The sequence below is a fragment of the Magnolia sinica genome, chromosome 16 (genome assembly GCF_029962835.1).
Source record: "Magnolia sinica isolate HGM2019 chromosome 16, MsV1, whole genome shotgun sequence".
NCBI classification, from domain to species: domain Eukaryota; kingdom Viridiplantae; phylum Streptophyta; class Magnoliopsida; order Magnoliales; family Magnoliaceae; genus Magnolia; species Magnolia sinica.
Window position 1 is genome coordinate 7,204,887 of NC_080588.1, and position 19,899 is coordinate 7,224,785.

At 44.5% G+C, this 19,899-nt stretch overlaps 1 protein-coding gene across 3 annotated transcripts in view; it reads right to left on the reverse strand.

Moving 5' to 3' along the window:
* The window catches only part of LOC131229127 (two-pore potassium channel 1-like), a 37,349-nt gene that overhangs the window by 15,434 nt on the left and 2,016 nt on the right, over nt 1-19,899 (reverse strand). The window lies entirely within an intron of this gene.

Below are 19,899 nucleotides of genomic sequence, written 5' to 3' on the forward strand. Positions count from 1 at the left end.
CGGACCATGAAGCACAAAAAGTCTCCCAGATTGGAAAACACTAGTTACAGTCAGATATTTGCATTTCTGATATATGCAGATACATGTACCATGCGGACACTGATAAGGGTAAAAAAGGCATACAGCTTTCCACTTTTCAGACGGTCAAGATACGAATATGGCATGGGTACAACCATCCCATAATTCCCATTGTAACATGCTAATTGTATTTAAGTTTTAGATTTTCTTCTGGAAATGTTTGATCCACTCTTTAAGTATCTGGGTATCGTAGCTTTTTTGTCGAAATGAAATGCTACTATATTAACTTCCTCAGTCATTTGTCTATTAGCCACTATCGAAGGGTTATGACTTATTCATCTAGTATATGTTTGAGCCATCCGCAGTGGGGCCTATAAAATCAGTGGTTGGAATCACTAAACCATGGCCCCACTTGTACAAACCTAAAACAAGAATGGTACATATAGTACTACTTCTCATGGTTAGATATCAAACATGCGATTCTCCATCACATTGAGATTGATCCGAATAAATTGAGGCAAAGGTAAGAAAAATCCAGCCTCATAATCCAATACCAATGCTTCAAGGCCAACTAGAAAGTTTACCATTTTGCAGGGAATGGGTTGTGCTCACCAAATTGAAAGTGGAAAAGCTCTTATCCAACCAGCAATTTTTTGGACCAGGAAAGGCAGGAAGACAGGAGCCTGTCTAATGTGGTTCCCCAGCCGATGTAGATAGAAGGCAGATTGGTTCAAATATAGAAGCAGAACCAATTCCAAATTTCTAGTGACTCCCAAATGGCCAAGGTGTTAAAAAATTTATAAAAAAAAAAAAAAAAAAAAAGCAAGGCCGTTACGTAATGGTAATGGTGGGACCCATCATGTGATACAGGTCTATAATGCCCGGTCTGAAGAAAGGGGCCATAATGGGGCCAATACATTTTTTCGTTAAAAGAAAATTTTGACCGTTAAAGAGCAGTAATGGCCGTTACAGGGGCATTAACAGTCCTATGGCTGGCTGTTATCATTACCAAATACCTTGCAAATGTCACTAGATGTTCCACAATTATGCTAAACATTAACTGGTTCCATAGATGAGATTTCCTATATGTAAATGTTGTTTCAAAATAGGTCCATATCTTCCACATCACTTCAAAAATTTTAACTTCCAAGGCCATCTTTCTTTACCTCTCTTTAAAAAGTTCTTTAACTAGACCTTGTATGTCTAGATGACATATCGATAAACAACATTCTCAATGTATAATCAACCTATGTAATAGACTATTAGATAGTGCTTGATTACAATCAACCTATCTAATAGTCTATTACATTGCGCCTAAGAGTTTTGTGCTCTCATTGCTGGTCCCAAGCCCAGATGAAGGAGAAGGGCTGCGTTAAGTTGGCAGCCAGTGTCCCGCTTATGCCACAACTTGCATCATGAATCCAAACAATATGACATTCCAAACTCATGCTAGGGCATGTTATGGCCCTTGATAGAGTGGAATGGTGGAAGAGGATTCATGTACCCAGCTCCACTTAGTTGGAATAAGACTTAGATGATGACATTGATCACCAACGTCACAACATTTAGTTGACAACCTCCTGTCTTACAGCTTACATCATTGAGAATTTAGTTCTGCAAACTGGGTATTCATTTTCAAAACCAGCATATGCATATGATTTCCAAAATTCCTAAATGTTATTTAAGATCTTTGAAAAAATGCATTAGTATGACAAATCCAAACAGAGACCAATGGTTCTCGGACTAAAGAAACTTTAACCATGTCTTTGCTCCTTGAACACCATCAACTGCAGTTTATGCTAATATTACTTGACGAGCTTTGCCAAGTCCACACATGTATGAGTTAGCTAATACACACACCACAAGATATGCCAACGTAGTACACAGGCGAAACATCCAAGCCATTAGGTCCACTATGTAGATTCCCTATCCCAACAAACCGGATGGTCCACTAGTGGCATAACTGAACGAATATCCCAAGAAACATGATGGCCCACTAGTCAGGCGGGCCACCATTAGATGAACAAATGTACGGTGTGAAAAAATCATCCAAAGTTTTCTAACCCGTCTGCTTATTTCTAATATCATGGCACACGTACTTTATCTTTTGGCATTAGCATCTACATAGAGAGGGCCTTGTGATGAATGGCTTGCATATTTCACGCCAGGCTGACTTATGTGGTGCTATGTGCATTAGCTGAGTTGTACAAATGTGGGTTCTTAGCAAGCACTTACTTGAAATCCACATTTTTTGTAAGTTACTATGGAAGTTTAAATCATGGTTTAGCAGAATTTATTTCTGCAAAAAACAAAAAAAAAAAACAAAAAAAAACAAAAAAAACAAAGACGAAGACGAAAAACCCCACGTGAAGCAGATTTTATTTTTATTTTTATTTTTTTGGGAGCATGTTTGATGAATGGATTGGATGGTACATGCATATCACGATAAGAACTCGAGTAGAATGCCTCCCGATATCCCTCGGAAACCCCCAAATCAGAAAAACCCTCCAGATTCCTGCTTCTCCCAAAATCACCCAACATCATCGAAATCCCTAAATCTCCCTTCTCAACCAAACCCTTCTAGGTGGGTCGAGGTTCACCACAGGACTTCCTCCTCCCATTCGGCCTTTAATAGCCCCAAAGCCTATTCCTTGTTCATCGGGAACACCTCCCTCGACACCACCAACGGCGACCTCAACCGTATCTTCGGCCAATTCGGCAAGATCTCGGACATCGACATCCCCTGGAACCAGCAATTGCAAAGGCCTCACAACTATGCTTTCATCCGTTTCCTCTACGAAGATGGCGCACGAGCTGCCATGGTAACCCTCTGTGGGAAAATGGTGGACGATAGACGTTGGGACATTTCTTGGGCAAAATCCAGGAGGCTCCACCTCGATCTCTCGCATCCCCTCCCCACAACCAACAGATATGTCCGCCCCATCCAACATCCTACGCGGAGATCGGATCTTTCCTTCCTCAACGCAGTCACAGGAACGGCCAAAGTCGCGACTAATACAGGGAAGGCTCCCTCTGCCCTCGATCTAGGTAGACAACCTGCTACAAGCTTGCCCTTACCCTCGATCCATGTAGACAGCCAAGAAGTGAAGCAGAAACTGACAGAGCTCAGCCTCGCCTTAGTGGGCCATGCCAAGGACACTAAAGTTTCGATCATGCATCCAATGTATCAAGGCTTCCAAGTATATCTCTTCGGCCATTAACATTGCCCGGATTGCTGAAGATTGGTTCCTCCTTGTCTTCCAGACAAGGATGGAATTGATCTCATTCTTCTCTGATGCATCTATGCATTCCAACATGGGCCTAACTAAGATGGAGGTATGGTCTCTGAGAGCCTCCCTCGATTCCGAAGGAGTTTGGGTACGCCTCTTCGGTATCCCGACACATGCCTGGCTACACTTGGTCTTCATCGCCCTGGGGGCCTCCTTCGAGGAAGTGCTAGAAGTCGACAGGTGCTCGACAATTGGCCTCATCCAAATCGCAGCTAGAGTTAAGGTCCGCCTTCACTCAAGGGTTGATACCCAGAGTGTTCGAAGCCTTACGGTGGAGGGTAAATCATTTCTGATTTGGCCCCAAATCAAGTTACCTCCCTCATCTTCCTATGCAGTGGGAAATGTCCCCTCACCTCCCATCTGTTCCAGAGAATCCACTAGGCAATGGGTGGAAAAAGCCTTCCACCACCCAAACCCTCCCCGAAATCCGATCATCCCCTGCCTCCCTCCTCCTCAGGACCTGATCCAGACTCCCCCTCCAGAAGGCCTCACACCCTAATAGCCCTGCCCGACCCCTACAAACCAGCCCCCATGCCCCAACTCCACCTCACGTTTCTACTGCTGAATGCGCCCTGCTTATTATTTTGGTTCCCCCCCCCCCCCCGCCCAGGGAGAATCAAATCTTCCCAACGTCAGCATTGCCTATCCCAAGTGTCATCATAGACATTGACCCCCTCATAAGCAAAGCCCACCATCCATCAGCCTCTCCGGCCTCACCCCCTCTCCCGACCCCTTGAAATGGCCCCACAAGGCCCTCTCAGAGGGTCACAACCCATTATAGCCAGGGAGCTAGTTTGAGACTGTCGGTGAAGACACCCAAACAGAAGTGTGGAATCACTTCCCGCTTAACACTCCGAGATCCCCAGTAGCCACAAAGGGGGACCAACTAGCGATCGATCTCTCCCCTTACTTCTTAAACCAACCTCTACCCCATCTCCCAAACCTTCAGGAGAAGGCCCATTGCCTTCCCGTTGATGACGGGTCCTCGTTAGGCTCAGAGGACACGTCGACTGATGGCCTCCTCCCTTCTATCCAGTTGCGTTCCAGCCAGCATTCTAGCAACAGGGGTTCCTCAGCTAGAAAGAACCTTCAAACTTTATTCAGGGAGCAGAGCCACCCTCAACTTAATAATTCCCAGCCTAGCCTTGGCCTTTCCTCCCTCACAGACCCTCCTAGGGGGAAGCCAGTGAATCAGAAGATTAACCTTCCAGCAACCTTTCAACTAACCTATACCGGGAGAAAAGTCTCCAAGGGGCAAGGGGCAAGCATCTTAAGCTCCAGGGTTGTCAATGCTATTCTCCCCCACTTCGAAGTGGCCCCTCACAGTATTAGGATTGGATCATTGAAGAGACGTGTAATGAGATTTACTACATTGCCCCATGTATGAAATCTTAGTGTAGAATGCCCGCAGGGTGGGAAATGTTCCCACTATTAGTTCCATCAGAAGACTAATCAGATCCTTCAAGCCAGCGATCATCGCCATCCTCGAACCCATGCTAAGGGACGAGAAGAGAATTCATTGGGCCCTTAAACTGGGCTTCCACTCTTCCTTCTCCAATGCAGCTCAAGAGGGAAAGTTGTGGATTCTTGCTGCATCCCATCTCAATATTGATATCCTAGCTTTTTCCAACCAGATGCTAACATTTTTTGTGGGGATCCAAGGTTTAGCAACTATAGTCATGGCCTCTTTTGTGTATGCTAAATGCTCCCGCATCCTGAGAAGGCAACTGTGGGGTGAGATGGCCCTTCTAGGGAACACCTGCATGTGCCCATGGATTGTTTGCAGTGACTTCAATGCTATCCTCTCTTCCTCAGAAAGAAGAAGCTCAGCAACCTATGACATGCGCAGCACAGCTGAGTTTGCTGATGGGCTGAACAAGGCCGGGCTGATTGATGCCCTCTTCTAGGGTAACTAGTTCACTTGATGCGACAACCAAGCGGGCCAAGCCAGGGTCTAGGCCAAACTTGACAGGGCCTGCTGCAACAGCCTCTGGTTCCAAGTTTTTCCGAATTTCCAAGTTAAACACCTGCCCAGGATTAACTTAGACCACGCGCCCTTGCTACTCTCATCCCCTCCCCAGCCCCCTGCAGCCCCCAAGCCGTTCAGATTCCAGCACATGTGGAGCAAGCACGAATCCTTCCTCCAGGTTGTCTCAGAGGCGTGGGTCTCCGATTGCACTGGTGACCCAATGCTCACTCTCCTCAAAAAATTGCAAAACGTCAAGCGTGCCCTGAAGACCTGGAATTGGGGTACTTTTGGTAACATCTTCCTGAACCTGAAGCAGGCCGTGGACCAGGTGTCCTTGGCAGAAATTGCTGCCCAAAATTCCCCGGGCTCCTTCCCTCATCGAGCTCTCCAATCAGCTAGGGAGAAGGTGGCGCGGCTAGAGTTGAGGGAGAAAATCTTTTGGAGGCAGAAATCCAGGATCCAATGGCTCGAAGAGGGTGATAGAAACTCCAAGTTATTTCACGCTGCGGCGAATGGGAGGGCTAGAAGAGTTACCATCCAGGTAATTAGACTAGAGGACGAGTCTGTAGCCAGGGACAACATCTCCATCAAGCAGGAAGCTATCGCCTACTACGAGCAACTCCTGCGGGCTGAAAACCCCTGCTGCTCTGGTGATTTACTCGATGTCATCTATCAGTCGATCTCTCCAGATGATAACCAAGCCCTCCTGGCTCCCCCTTCCAACGATGAAATCCTAGCGGCTGTCAAGGCCCTCCCAGCAGACGAGGCCCCTGGCCCAGACGGATTCTCTGGGGCGTTTTGCCAATCTTGTTAGGTGATAGTGGGCCCGGATCTTGTGCGTGCTGCCCGCTTTTTCTTCAATGGTGGATCCATGCTGAGAGCCTTCTCATCCACGTTGATCTGCCTCATACCCAAATCCACCTCTCCGGTTAAATTCGCTAACTTTAGACCAATCAGTCTCTGCAATTGCATTTATAAAATTTTTGCCAAACTGATCGCTAACAAGTTAGGAAACATCCTCCCTAAAATCATATTCATTAAACAAGGGGCATTCGTGAAAGGCAAGTCCATCGCAGAAAACTGCGCGTTAGCCCACGAGATCTTCAGAGATATAAACAGAAAAGCTAGAGGTGGTAACATCATGCTTAAACTTGATATAGAAAAAGCATACGATAGGCTTAGCTGGGACTTCCTGTTGAAGGTGCTCAAAAAATTTGGGTTCGACAACAGATGGATCTCTATGCTTGAAAGATGTTGGTCCAACTGCTGGTTCTCGGTTCTCATCAACGGCGAAGCTTGCGGTTTCTTCAGGTCTTCGCGTGGGCTCCGCCAGGGAGACCCAATCTCTCCCGCCCTCTTCATCTTGGCTGCGGAAGTGCTCAACCGCAGCTTCTCCAACCTGTTTAAGACGGGCCAATGTCAGCCCTTCCTAACCTGCAGGAACTGCCCGATCATTTCCCACCTGCTGTTTACCGATGACACCATCCTATTCGTAAACGGCTGCAATTCCTCCCTCGGAAAGATAGCGTCCTTCCTCAAAAATTATGAGTAGGCTTCGGGTCAATGCATCAACTCCCACAAAAGTTTCTTCATTATGGCAACAAATCAAACTAAAAGTCGGCTAAGAGCGGCTACTTCTATTCTGGGATTCAGTCGCGGCTCCTCCCCCTTCACTTACTTGGGGTTTCCCATCTTCCAAGGTAGGCCTCGAAGAGCATTCTTTCTCCCTCTGCTGGAAAGGATTAATTCCAAAATTGCCAACTGGAAAGGAAGACTCCTATCCCAAGTGGGTAGGCTCACTCTTATCAATCATGTGCTATCCAGCATGCCTATCCACATGCTCACGGCCATGGAAGTCCTGTCCAGTATCTTGAAGGATCTCCATAGGTCCTTTGCTGACTTTCTATGGGGTTGGGAAGGATCTAAGAAGAAGTATCATTGGCGCAGCGGGCGCGCAATAGCTCTCCCTAAGGCAAAAGGTGGGTTAGGACTTGGGAGCCTTTCCTCCATCATGAAAACCTACCGCCTCCAAATGGCTTGGACGATCCATCACAGAGGTGAAAATAGTTGCTGGAACACCTTTGTCCGTGCCAAGTACTCCTTGGATGTCCAAGGGCCAGCCAGTCCCTCGTCGTCCTCGAATGCCTCCCCGCTCTAGAAGCAAATCTGCAAGGCCATCCCTCTGCTCCCCCCTCTCTCGCGCTGGATGATTGGCACTGGAGACCATAACTTCTGGAGGACCGACCGGTCGGGGCTGAGCCCTCTTCTCGACTGGGCTCTTTGCCCCATCCCTCCTTGCATGCAGGACGCCCGTGTCAGCGATCTGATTGGTCCTAACGATTGGATATCCAGCGCCTCTCTCCTCTCTCTTGCCTCAGTTTGTCTTGGACCAAATTTCTGACAAGGGCATCTACACCTCTCTTTCGGAAGATAAATGTGTTTGGACGGCTTCCACTACAGGGGAATTTTCTCTTCGGTCGACAGCCCATCTCTTCAGACCGCGAGCCGACAAGAAGGCTTGGTCGTGTTGGGTTTGGCACCCAAGCTCCCTCCCAAGCTTTCCCTTTTGGCGTGGAAAATCATCCACAGGACCATCCCAGTGGATGATCGCATTAAAAACAAAGGGATCCCTCTCGCTTCCAAGTGCAACTGTTGCTCCGCGCCAACCTCGCCCCAGATAGAAACAATTGACCATCTCTTTCTTGCAGGTTCAAAGGCCTCAGTTGTTGAGGGTCAAATATTGTATGTTAGACCCCAGTTATTACCTGATTTTATGAACATGTTACTGTTTAACGCCCTATTTTAATCATGTTTGTGTTGCAAGGTGAATTTATGAGCCTAGACTGAAAAAGGGTACTAAAAGCATAGATTTAAAGCTCAGAAATCACCAAGGCAAGGGACGGACCTCAGGGGACCGAGATCGAAGAATTTACACACCAAAGATCCGTGAAAATCAAGTGATCAACAACAAAGAGGCCTGAAAGTCGTCCTGAATGCAAGATCACAAGGTTCCCACCATCCGTTTGGCTCGAAACTCTACATATGGCCTGAGGACCCTAAATTAACCATACACGTCAAATTTCAGCCATTGGATCCTTGTGGAAGTGACCCAACGGACAGATCAGCCCATAAATCTCTGATTTGGGGCTCACCTGATACCTGGATATGCTTCGATTTTTACCTCAACCCCTTAAATGAGGTGGCAAAATGGATGGACGGAGCGGATGTTGCATATACATCACAGTGGACCCCACATGTACACACGCATGTACATAGTGCACATTGACCGACTGTGCACCGGACGGTCAACCCGGTCAAAGCTGGGCTGACCCGTTTTCTTCCGCGAAAAGCAACAGCGGGCGGTTGTCTTAGGCTGACTGATCATAGTGAGCCACACCCATCGTCCAAACGGACGATCTGGACCATCCATTGCGTCCAGGGGGTGGCCACGACCCTAGCCATTGTGGCCTTTTGGCCCCATGCACACGTACACACGTGGATCGCCGGAAAACGCAGGATGAACAGCTAAGTGATTTGATACAGTGGACCGCACCAAAACTCGACCAAAACCACTCCTTTCCGACTGGTTTTTCGCCAGGAATCTAATGAGCAGGGTGGATTTCGCCAAAAACATCACTGTAGGGCCCACCGAGCATCACAGCACAGGAAAATTCGCATGCAATGCACGTCCGGTTTTCTCAGATGTTGCATGGAGTTGTGGGCCACTGTTTGTGTTCGGATGGTTGATCCAAATCATCCAGAATCTTCAGAGGAGGGTCTTTACCTAACTATGGAGCCAAAATCAATTCTTAGAACATCCACTGGCCGAAATCTCCCACCAAACACAGCTGCCTCCGCAGGTTTGCGTTTTCGTTGCGTAAAACCTGTGCAACTGACTCCCAGCCACCGACCTTCGGACCCCTATAAAGAAAGCGTGGAAGGGAGATCAGAAATCATCCAAGGACCTGAGGATCATCAGCCAGGTGTAGCCGTGGAGGCGTGGTGAGAACGAGCAGAGCAGAGAGAAAGAGAAGGCGTGGAGTTAGCTGTCTTCAGTAGAGTTTTCCTTCTTCCTCTTTCATTGTTTCCTTAATATTTTTCTGAGATAATCGTGTCTATGATAAGCTAAACCTCTTAGCTAGGGCTAAGAGGTGAAGCTTGTAGTGTGATTGGGATGTTTGCTTTGTTTTGATTCATGTTTTATTGAACTCTTTTGGATTTTAATTTGATTATAAGGAATACTTTTAGTTTTTAATGGTTTATTGTGACTTAAATTACAATAGATCTGCGATAGCTTTGAGTATGTTCTTTCCATTATAGAGATTATGAACTTGGGAACCCTGTCGTTCATCATCGTCCCCTGGGCATGGTTGGATGATGGAATCCTTCTTAACGTTCATAATTCTCTTAGACTGGTTGTGGATTGGTAAATTGTTGTTGTTTACCATAGTCTCCTAGGCATGGTTCGGTGACGGAATCACTTCCAAATCTTTACCACTCTTATCTATTGATGATTAGATCCATGAGAAGTTCAGAGATCTGACAAATCTCTTCTTACCAATTGGATAGGATAGGATTCTGATTCCAGTTGTGTCCTTGAATCATGAAAGGTAGCTTCCCACTTGCTACAAGTGAATCCTTGGCACCCTAGTTACCACCTTTAAATTTATTAGTTTTTAATTAATCTATTCACAATTACTCTCATAATTTTCCTGGTTTAGATTACATCTTCTAGTTCTAGTTCTAGTTACTTTCAGATTACGTACAAGGTTCAGTCCCTGTGGATTCGACCTCGGTCTTACCGAGATTATTACTACATCGCGACCCTACACTTGGGGTAGTGAACATCAGTGGTCTGGGCCCACTTTGGCGGGATCTTCAGCCTAGGTTGCCTTTCCTTGGTAGTTAGCACGGCCATCTCCTAGTGGGCCGCCATCTCCGCTTCCCCAAAGAAATGGCACCTCATTGGCCTCATTCCCTCCTTCATATTCTGGGAAATCTGGAGGACCAGAAATACGGCCAGATTTGACGGTATCGAGACTACAGCAACTGGCATTATAACCAACATTCAACGATGGATTTTCCAACTAGGCCTGCTCCTTCCCCCTCTAAACCCCACAGATCCCCGAGTTTCAGCAGCCCTAAGACAGCCCCTCCCCTGCGCATCCCGTTGTTAGGGTGGTTAGATGGCCATCGACGCAGCTAGGGTGGACCAAACTGAATGTCGACGAATCGGCTCTTGGCAATCCAGGCTCTTTGGGCAGGGGTGGATTGGCTATGGATGCCGTAGGGCACGCTCTTTTCGCTTTCTCGCATCATTATGGCCTAGGGACCAATACTCGAGCAGAAATCCATGCCATCTTTGATGGCCTTATCCTGGTTGCAAGCCGTGGTCTCAACCAAGTCGAAGTCGTCAACGATTCCCTCTCGGTGATTTCTGCTCTCCCTAGGTGTGAAGCTCTCGTGGACCATGTGGTATTGGCTCTCCAGGATCCGGGCTCTCACCCTTTCTGTTGATATTCGTTTTTCTCACTGCCCCAGGGAGGCCAACTACCCAACCGATGAACTTGCTAGATTAGGGAGTGCGAGACACGAGGATATCCTCTTCCAAGGCGTGGAAGACCTCCCCACCAAGATTTGTGGCCTGATCTTCCTTGATAGGATAGGCTTGGGCAGTCTTCGCATCGTTTAGGCTTTATTGATCTCTTGTATACGATAGGCGTGGCCCGCTACCTTTTTGTTGGGACCCGCCCAAATGACTACACACACACACACACACACACACACACACACACACACACACACACACAGAGTCTTCCTTTATAAAATAAAATAAAAAATAAAAAACAAGATACTCCTTGCATTCCGCTCCTTGGGGGATTTATTTATCAGGGAATGTCAAGGTAGAGATAGTAGAACCAAAATATGATAGAGCCATCATCTAGTGGACCCTATAATGGCTCACCCACATTTCAAAAAGATTTTTTTTTTTTTTTTTTGGTTTAAAGGAGAGGAAGAAGAAGAAACTTATGGACTCTGCAAGACATCTGTCTTCCACAATCAATGTTGACTAGTAACCGTTTTTTATGTCCTACCATGACATCATGGCCACCAGCATGGTTAGGATTGTTGGATCTGTGTATTTTGAACCATTTTCATGTAAGGGCGACTAGATAGATAGTTTAGAATGACAAGCCGCCTTGCAACATGTGATGTGGAAAGATGGATCCACCATGTTCCCATTCAACCCGCTCTACACTATTAACTACCCTTTGTGCCAAAACAACAAAACGAAAAACAAAACAAAACAAACCAGTTTAGGCAAACCTGTGCATTTGTGGCCCAAAATGAGAATGCAACAACAATGGGTCTGACCAGTTAACATAACATTCTCATTTTGGGGAGGATTCTGAAGACGGTAGGATTTAGTGCACTCTGCCATCTGCATTTTCAGGTATGCACCAAACAGGATCCACCTCTGCAAAATGTGCGTGTGTGTAGCCTTGTTTTGTTTGAACCTCATTCTAAGATGCATCCAAAAAACCCTTAATCTATATACAACACTAAAACAAAATGATCTCTTACAACATTTTTCATGTGGAAATGGGTTCAAACACAGAAAAAATGAATTGGAATTTTAAGTCTCCGACATCAATGATCTCATTACATCTATCAGTTCTCAAGCCGAATTTGATTTCGATATAATAGAAAGATGCTAACTTTATAATCAAGTACTTAATTGGGTCTTGTAAACCCTGGAAAAGAGAAATCCACACGAATGAATTTAAGCAGCAATGCCCAATTAATGAAACATGAAATGGACTGCAGCAATAAATGAACTAAAGAAGAGAGACAAAATAATTAGTAACATCAATGATTTAGCAAGCATTAAACATCAAATCATGAAGTGGGTCTTGAAAAAGGAAGATGATACAAAAGAGCCAGTAGATATGGAATATGAAGCCATTCCTCCACACTAAACGTGACAGGTTGATGCATCAATCATGACTCATGACTGTGCTATTAGCATATATTTTGTAGTATATATATCCATAATTTGTATATATAGTATAAGTTGTCTATACATTGCAGATATGTGTATTCCTTTTGTATATTTTTTTACCTTTGTATATAAAACTGCATACTTCCTTCAAAATACATACAAAAAGTACACAACATTTAGAGTTGTATCATGGTATCAGAGCTGTCCATCAACCATCTTTGATTTTGCTTCTTTTTTTTTTGGTGGCTGCTGCCCTCCTATTATTTTGTGGAAAGATTTTCGATAGACGAGCATTCTCTTATCATCCTCTTCAGCATTCACTCGCCATTGTCAACCTCCATTGCAACCAATCAACATCATTATGTTGTTGGAACTGCAAGCATCATCTGTAAACCCGTTCATCTATGCCTAGTCCATCACTGTCACACCACCTCGATTCTATGCAGTTTAAACCAGAAGTTTCTGTATTTCCTCTAGCCACATTGCCTCATCTCTATCTATCATCGTTGTAGTCTTCTTAAATAAATCTCACAACCCTCACTACCTCTGGCACAACCAGCTAATGGGAAGGATCCACCCAAGCGTAGGCACGTTCAATTTAAGCATGAGAACCACACAAAGTAGAAAGAAACAAGCTATAATTTTTCATTCAATTCAAAAAGTGCGTTGATACTACTCATCCAAGGCCCTTAGATAAGCTTTGAGACGTACATATAAGGAAAACTCATAATGTCATTGACAACCAATAACTTATTACAAATATGGAAGATAAATATATTTAAAAAAAAGGATTTGACTAATGGATTATTCATAGCTAGCTGATTGATTTTGCTAGCTAACTGCCTAAATAAGCTAGCTACCTAAATATAAGGCTTGGGCCTCATTATTGATGGGCCAATTGTTGGACTTGTGCCTGGCCCATGGATCTTTGGACCAGATCAGCCTATATCAGTCATCCCCTACTTGAAAGAAATCAACTCCGGCGAGTTAATGGCTTAATATTACTCATGGAGGTCAGGGTTCAAACGTTGGAAGTCAGTAGTTATGATCCATATAACATCGGAGAGAGGTTGTCCTTGCCAACGGTTGATAAACTTCTGGTAACCACCTTGGCGCATGGAGACGATCTGGTTATTGAGGACATCAATGATCGTGTCTGCAGGTGGTAAAACAGTCGGAAGTGTGATGGCTTGTTCTTCGATACCACCGTCAGTATGGTGCCCATGATAGATGGAAAAATCTTCCACAATGAAAGTAGGACTGATAAGTAAATCTGGTGAGTGATCTAAAACATAAGCATTGGCATTAATCTTCTTTATGATTTTGAACAGTACTACATTGTGAGGATGGAGCTTCTTTGAGGTACCGGGGGGCAACCGTTCAAGACAAATATGGGTTATAACCATATCACCTTCCGCAAATTCAACAAAGTGACATCTTGTGTCTACATGTTACTTATATCTTTGATTACTTGTGGCAATATTGCGTTGAACTTCGTCATGCACCTGTTGCATATGACGGATGAAGTCATCAGCTTCTGCACTTGGTCTTGATTCTATAGGTAGATCATTGGGGACTAAATATTGGAAGTCATGTAGCAGAGATTTGACTTCATCAAGAATAAGTTCATCCCTGTCAATAACAGGCTCTTACACTTGTTTTGTGACTAAAGCGATCATTACGCCTTTCTCCTTTCTCTCTTCTTTAAACTTCCATATGGTGAGAACATGGGAGTTTGAAAGAGTAGCCGATGTCGACGATGAAGGCGCTGATGAAGGAGGTGACGTAGGTTGCAACAAGCGAAGAAGGAAATGATGACCTTGCTATAGGAAGGTATGTGTGTTAGCTTCACCGTGGCTTTATACCTTTCGATCAAAGAGCCAAGGTCGACCAAGAAGGATGTGGGTGACATTCATCGGAATTATGTCATACCAAATATTATCCTCATATATGCTGATTTTCAATAATACCAAACAACTTCGAGTCATGGGATGGCCGTGTCGTCGACCCATGCAACCTTATATGGTTTTGTATGCCTTTCAGTTTGCAACTTGAGATTATAAATCTCCTCTTGAAGTACGATGTTCATTGCACCGCTGCCATCAATGATCATATTACATAACCTATCCTGGCATTTGACCTACGTACGGAAAACAGTGACTCGTCGCCAATCTTCCTATTCCACCTCGGTGATGGTAAGGAGATAGCATATGATAAGATAAGACCTTCATCCTCAACTTCAGCTACAGTTTCAGCAGGAGGGTCCTCTGACTGTGATGTATGTTCTACATAGAATTGTTCCATCTCGATGTGCTCATCGTAATACTCATGGTCGTCCAGGTAGTAGGGGGTCCTCTTCATTACGACAGTAATGGAGGTTCCTGGCTTGCGGACACTCATTAGAAAAATGCCCTATCTGTCCACAATAGTAACAGTCAACACCCCACTGCTCTCTTCGAAAGGAAGAATTAAGATTAAGACCTTGCCCCCTCGTGTCATGTCTCTGCACCACTAGTTGCTTTGGGTATGAATTCTATGGCGGAGGGCGTTGCAAAGGTTGAGATTGCCTTATAAGAAGAGCATGCATCTCTGGGCACGGCTGAAAAGAGTGGGGAGGTGGTCGGTGGCCCTGTGATGGAGTACGATTGAGATGCGGATCCGAACCCCTTCTCACATAAGGTTTAGCAACTAGAGAACCAAAACGTCAGAGAGTATGCTATTGTAGTTGTTGTTCAACTCATCGTGCCTTCTAATAAACATCATCAACTGACTCGAAATCATACATGACCATCTCACGCTAGATCTTTTGGCATAACCCTGTCCGATAGCGGTTAGTTGTTATGTGGTTTGTCTCTGCAAGCTTACAGCGAATAGAAAGCTCATTGAACTTTTTGGTGTAGTCATTCACTGATAAAGTTTCCTGTTTGTACGTAATGAGCTTATCAAGAAGAGTGTCCATGTAATCTGAAGGAAAATACTTACATTCTAGCTTCTCCTTCATGTCAGCCCACCCGGTTATAGTAGGACGACCCATGATGAGATTGATGTCGTCAATGCTTCGCCGCCATATTCTTGATAGGCCCTTCAACTTGACCTTGACAAAGGCCACTCGCTGGACATCATCCATGTCGTACCATGCAAAATAATCTTTTAGCGTTGTAATCCAATCAACAAAAGCATTTGCATCAAGACAACCCTTGAAGTCTAAAACTTCAACCCGTACTTTCTTGGTAATGTCATCTTTCTAGGGCGTCTCTAGCGCAATGTCATAGGCTCTCTCTGCAAAAAGTCATTGCATGAAATCATAAATGGACTCCCAAGGACCCATACCACATTGATTCACCGAAGGTGCTGGTTGGAACCCTTGCTACGGATTTGAATCACCATCAGGATCTCCAATAGGATCAGGTTGCTCACCATGTTGTTCTCCACATAGTTGGTCAACAGAGGTTTCCAGGCATGCTACCCTTGTGAATAGCTTGGTGATGCAATTATCTCGTTGTTGACCGGTAAGCCTCCCTCGATAAACATTACCACTACAGGTAGACATTGTAACGTCTAAACGTAATGGACAGAATATATGGCAGTTTCTAGTTTAGAATAGAAGATTGCTAATGAGCTGAGATTATAGGCTTTAATGGATTGAAATATTTTAGGTTTGGACCGGAATTAGGCTTATTATTATTATTTTTGGAGGGGGGTTTAATGTGACGGAATGAACTGATTTGGGGGTTTTAATGTGCTGGAATAGGACTGCTTTTTTAAAGTTTTAATTGGTTAGAATATGGCTCAAAATTATTTTTTTTTATTTCTATTTTTTTTTATTATTATTATTATTTTTTATTTTATTTTTTTTTTGTGGGGGGGGTGGGGGGCGGTTAAGTGATGGAATGAGCTGATTTGGGGGTTTTAATGGGCTGGAATAGGCCTGATTTTTTAAGGTTTTAATTGGAATTGGTTGGAATATGGCTGATTTTGGGGTGTTTTAATGGATTGGAATAGGGCAGATTTTGGGATTTTAGTGGGTTGGAATGATACTAATTTTAGGGGTTTTAATCGGATGGAATAGGGCTGATTTTGAGGGTTTTAATGGGTTGAAATATGGCTGATTTGGAGAGCTTTAATGGGCTGGAATGTAGGGGTTTGTTTTTTTTAGGGTGTTAATATGTTGGAATGGGGCTGATTTTAGGTTTTAATGAACTAGATTATACAGGGAGATGGCGGAAAAAAATTCAGAAAAATCTCCCTTTATCAATTGCACTTTTGGGCATTGTAAAAGAAAAGAAAAAAAGTGAATGGAGGGTAGGAGGGATGGATGCAATGAAGTAAATAAAGGAAAAGAGGCAGAATTTTATAATTAAAGAACCTGGAAACAATAATATTAAGATTGTTGTTGATACAAGACTTCAACACAGTCGTTGGAACTTATCTCTGATACCAAACTAGAGCAGCCGATTGATGGGAAGGATTCACCCAAGCATAGGCACCTTTAATCTAAGCACGAGAACCACACAAAGTAGAAAGAAACGAGCTTGAATTTTTCATTCAATTCAAAATGCGCCTTGATAGTACTCATCCTAGGCCCATATCTCGTGTTCGAAACTCCTCACTGGGAGTGATTAATGCCCATTTCACACTGGGCTCGAGTGGGGTAGCCTGTGGGATGCGAGGACACACTCGGGGTGGGCCACCCGTGTGAGGCGGTACCCATGTGATTTGGGGCCCACGAGGGGGGTTCGGCCGAGGTTCTAACCCATGAGATGTGAGGCCTGGGCTATGAGATAAAGGAATTAATTCACCATACTCTAACGGTTCGAGCTTTTAGAGCAAGTGGTTAATTGTCCTACACCACCACCTTAGATGCGGGGCATCCATCATGTTGGACATTAGATGTGGACTTTCCATCATGTGAGGCCCACCTTTAATGTGGACCATCCATCATGCATGGCCCAACTTCAAAGTGGTTCGTCCATCATACGGAGCCTACCTTGGAGTGAGTCATTCATCATTAGGGGTCGAACTTCAACGTGAACTATCCTCATGTGGGGAACAACTTGATACGGGTTCTCCATCATGTGGGGCCCACCATCAATGCTATCATCCATCATGTGGGGCCCACCTTCAATATCCATTGTCCATCATGTGGAGCCCACCTTTGATGTGGATCGTCCATCATGTGGACCCCACCTTCGATATGGGTTGTCCATCATGTAAAGACCCACCTTGGATGTGGGCCAACCTTTGATGTTGACCATCCATTATAAGGGGCCCAACTTGATGTGGGCCATCCATCATGTGGGGCCCACCTTCAACGTCCATTGTACATCTTATGAAGCCCATCTTTGATGTGGACCACCCACTGTGTGGGTCCAACCTTCAACGCACATTGTCCATCATGCGGGGCTCACCTTAGATATGGACCATTCATCATTAGGGGCCAACCTTTGATGTGGACCACCCGTTATGTGGGGCCTATCTTAATGTGGGTCATGTATCATGTGGGGCGCACCATCAATGTTAATTATCCATCATGTGAGACCCACCTTCAATGTCCACTCCCCATCATGTGAGACCCACCTTCAATGTCCACTGCCCATCATGTCAAGCCCACCTTTAATGTAGACCATCCATCGTGTGGGCCCCACCTTTGATGTGGGTTGTCCATCAAGTGAGGCCACCTTTGATATGGATTTTCCGTTATGTGGACATGAGAGAGAGAGAGAGAGAGAGAGAGAGAGAGTAGAACAGTAAAAAGTTAAAAGTAATATATATATACATGTGTGTGTGTGTGTGTGTGTGTGTGTGTGTGTGTGTATATATATGTTGGGTTAGCTTGTTAGTACACACCCATGTTAGTACATGCACTCCATGTTAGCCACCCCCACTAGGGATCGATACCAAGACCTCAAGTGTTGAAACGAGGTATCTCCACTCAGTCTGCCAATTGAGCTATGGATCTGGGTGTGTGTGCGCGCGTGTGTGTGTCACACACACACACACACACACACATACACAACTTTAAATTGTTAAGTTACTTTTAAAAAGGTGCTAACCAAACTAACTTTAAAAAGTAACTTATTTACTGCCATAAGTAAAGAAGTTACTAATGGGAGGGTATCCAAACAGCCCCTAAAGGTTATACATAAGAATATGAGATGATTGAAGGAACTTTTGCTTCGGTTGATCGTATGACCTTCGTCCATATTCTTATTGTTGTGACTATTCTAGATGGTAGCCATTATTTCATATAGATGTAAAGAATGTCTTTCTTTACAGTGACTTAATTGAAGTGGTCCATATGCCTTTCTTTCTACATCATCCACATCAAGTTTGCTGACTTAAGTGTGCTTTATATATTCTCATACAAGCATCTAGCACCGGGTTTGAAAAGTCTCTTTGATGCTCTTGCCTTGGGTTTAAAGTGTTGTGTTCTTCCTCATCTTTATGCCATTAGAGAATGACTCTAGTAGCATTTCCAATGCTCAGCCTACATTCCTGCTTTGACATGAAAGATCTTGGTACACTCCACTGTTTTCTTAGCATTGAGGTTACTTCCTCTAGTGGTTATACTCTTTCTCTATGAATGAATATGATCTTCTTATGCCAGCCAATCCTACTGACAACAAAATCGTGGACACTCCTTTTGAATTGAATGTTAAACTCTAGCCAACTGATGCAGAAATGTTTTCTAATCCCACCCTATATAGTCAGCTTTTTGGTAGCTTGAATTATATGACAATCACTCATCCAGATATCAGCCACATTGTTCATCTCCTCGGTCAGCCTAAGTCTGTTCCACAAACTGTTCACTTTGCTGCAGTTCTTCAGATATTGCACTACATCTATGGTACTCTCTTTTAGGGCCCTAAACTAGTCACTGCTTATTCTGATTCAGATTGAGCTGGGGATGTGCTTATCATTGCTTGATCACTAGGCTTCTTCTTCTTCTCCTTCTTCTTCTTTTTTTTGACTTTCTGATAAGTAAGAAACAATTCATCATTGCCATTCTTAGAGCTTTACACAAGTCGAACCGAGTCGAGCTTGGCACAGCTCGGCTTGGCTCGGCCAGTAGCCAACCCCAGCTCAAAGTCGGCTCGTCTTAGTCCTCGAGCCTGACTGCCCAACTCGGCTTGGTTTGGTCAGCAGCTCAGGCCAGTTTGAGCCTCTATGACATTTTCTCAAACACCTAGAGTGTAACTTCAATTTCTCACAGAATGCAGAACAATAACAATACTGTACAGGTATTTCATCAAATACTCACCGAGCAGCATCAAAATCAAGATATGAGGAGAATGTATACACCCGAAACATAGTGATTTGTTTTATATCCATTCCTTCACCAGCCAATCCCGCGGAGAATGTATGCACCTGAAACTTCATTAAGTCATTTCATCAAACACTTGGCGAGCAGCATCAATATCAAATCAATCGAGTCACCAAGCCGATTCGATCTGAGTCGATTCGAGTTGAGGTTCAATCTAAGTCAAGTCGAGCTCAGCTAAGCTCGAACTCGGCTAGAAATTTGTTCAAACTCCAAAAACCAGCTCGACTCGGCCTGAATCCAATTTCGAGCTGAGGCAAGTCAAGCTTATCCAAGTCGAGTCGAGCGAGCTGACCGA